Source organism: Belonocnema kinseyi, chromosome 7 (assembly GCF_010883055.1).
Source record: "Belonocnema kinseyi isolate 2016_QV_RU_SX_M_011 chromosome 7, B_treatae_v1, whole genome shotgun sequence".
Classification (NCBI taxonomy): domain Eukaryota; kingdom Metazoa; phylum Arthropoda; class Insecta; order Hymenoptera; family Cynipidae; genus Belonocnema; species Belonocnema kinseyi.
This window is the reverse complement of record NC_046663.1, coordinates 114922916-114925654: the sequence shown is the minus strand read 5'-3', so window position 1 is coordinate 114925654 and position 2739 is coordinate 114922916. Positions and strand designations below refer to the sequence as shown.

Here is a 2739-nt window from a genome sequence, read left to right as displayed (position 1 = left end):
AGTCGCAACCGCTCTCGCTCTGCTCCCCTGAGAAACTGAGGGAGCAGTTCTAGGAAGGCTGAAAACGGGGTGAGTGAATGCGAGAGTTTGGTATATGTTTGAAAAAATTTTTGATCCGCCATCTTGGAATTGAAATATCAAAATTCTAGTTGCAGATTCGTGCTCAGCGACCCCAAAAACCACTGAATAAGAATTTTCATCGAAAAATAACCAATAGAAAAATGTGTGCATTAAAGGGTTAAGTATAACTGTCAAGATGAATGAAACTTAAAATTTCAACATTTAAATTTGACATTTTTTAAATTAAATTTATAAAAGATTCGATACTAAAAAATGACAATATTAGAATTGTGTTCTTTAAATATTAATTCCATCAGACTGGAATTCGATCAGAAATGGTTCCACCAAAGATGAAATGGATTTGGAAAATGACAACTTTGCCTCGCTAAGTGGATCTTTTACGAATTCTGATACTGTTCGAAAACTCGTATGACCTTTATTTAGTGGATTTAAAAAAAAATTATTTTCAACGTGCTCAACCTAGACTCTCAACGATGCCAACATCGCAGACTCTCTTGAGGAAACCAATATATTTTCCACCTACCTAATATAAAAAAACTTTAGTGGAAATATATCAGAATCCGTGATTTTAGAACATTTTCCTCGCCGCGAAGCTATATTTTTGAATAATCGGTATAGGCACCTGAAAAAATTATCAATTTCTCATTCCGTTTTTTTCATCGTATAGTTTTGATTGAACCGTGTACATTATGAAGACCACAGCTATCTAGATCTAGTAGAATAGGATTCTCAGTATACGGAAGTTAACAGTAGGGCCATCCATATCAATCTGAACAAGCTTACTTAGACTCTTATCTCCAATTGTATTCGTTAGCACTCCCTTCAATTTAATTTCAACCGCGGTGTCGAGGAATACTGAAGAAAAGTACCTAGTTGTGACTTCATCCGATACGTTATTCCAGAAACGTTAAATTATATCCAGCTGCTTTTTTTGAAAAATTTCATTCAGGCTTTCATCGAAACCGACAAATATATGTTCGCATGTTTCTAACAATTTTTGCAAATCTTTTTGAAACTGGTGCCCGATACCATATGTAATGGTGTATCCCGTTTGCTCTTTTTGTAGCTTCATTTTCGCGGCTATTTCGCTATCCGGAAACGTGTGACGGAACATAGTTACAGCTTCGGCAGCACCGCGATCGATAAAATACGACACTGGAGTGAGACATCACAAGATTTTAGTTCTGGTGACTTTATCAGTTGTCAAAAAATTCTTTAGTATATCTTCTGACGTCTTATTCTTTATTGTAGAACCTAGATTACCAGAGTTCTTTGAAGCATTATTGAGACCTAAAAATGATCAATCAGTTGAAATTAAATATAAAAATATATTATCAATTACTTTATCAATCGTTTTTATCCTGTCTAAAAAATTAAAAAATATATTCATATTTAATGCTTAAATTTTACCTTCGCTTAGTTCTTTTTTCGCAGAAGCAGATATTACTTCTATTGTTTCTGTAATCAAATTTCGAGTAAGGAGAAGGTCGACTTTTAAGCTTTCCTTTTGGAAATTCAATTTCAAATTATGCTTACTACCTTTTGCATGACTTGTGAGAGCTGTATTATCCATAAAACTTAAGTCAATGCTTATTTTACACTCATTGCAATAAGATTTAGTCGTGCATTTTTTATCTTAATCGATCCAGGAGAATTCTGTCTTATAGTTGGGACAGTAATGCGTTTTACTTACTTTTGTCCGACCCATTACTAAAATAGAAATACAAAATGGTAAAAAATTGTCAATTTGTACTCACTAAAAACTATTGAACCATTGAAAGCGAGTATTACATTTTTTCCTGAAAGTTGCACATAAATTTGGTAAATAAATCCTTACAACAGTTTAGAACAAGTGTTCAAAATTAATTGGCAAAATAGTTAGGAAATCTGGGATAGGGTGTAGAATAAAAATTTGAATTTTTAATTTTTGAAAACGTTACTCCCCAAATTTCTTCCATTGATGAAAGAACTCTACAATAAATTTTCTTTTCTTTTTTAATAATTGTTTAGAGTTTCTACTAGACCGTTATTTTCTGGAATAATATCAATAAGCTTTCTTCTACAATATTAAGAGAATATTCCTGTAGTAGTTTAACACATATTTTTAGCTATGATTTACCTGAACAGGATGACAGCTAGTTGATTAATAAATATACAAAACAATTGTAGATACAGCAGATCCAAACTGTTTTTCCTTTCTTCGACCATTTTAATTTTCAATCAGTATTTTAGCTAAATTCAGCAAATATTCGGTCTTACGGTCAATGATAAAATCAAAATAAAAGCATCCGAAATAACATGTGAAAAACATATTTATTTCTTTTCAAAAAATCCTTAACGTTTCGACCAACACTGCGGGTCTTTATCAAGAGTCGATATACAAATCTATAATTTAATAAAAAATTGTATGAGCGTAAGCGTTCTAATAATTAGTGTCGTAAAAAGGATATCGGTTTGAACAAAATAAAAAAGTTATTATATTGAAACATACCTGAGTCAAAAAACAAAGTCATATTTTATAAAAACAAACAGCGTCATTTAAAAAATTTTTTAACCGGACAAAATTTCTATTGATTGAAGCCTCAAAGATATTGGAGAGGCTCCAATAATTTATGAAAAATGTCACATAATTGAAACGATGTTTACAGACGGACGATA

The 2739-nt window shown here is 31.7% G+C and overlaps 1 protein-coding gene across 1 annotated transcript in view; it reads right to left on the bottom strand.

Moving 5' to 3' along the window:
* Positions 1 to 2739, bottom strand: part of LOC117175956 (puromycin-sensitive aminopeptidase-like) — a 44565-nt gene that overhangs the window by 6856 nt on the left and 34970 nt on the right. The window lies entirely within an intron of this gene.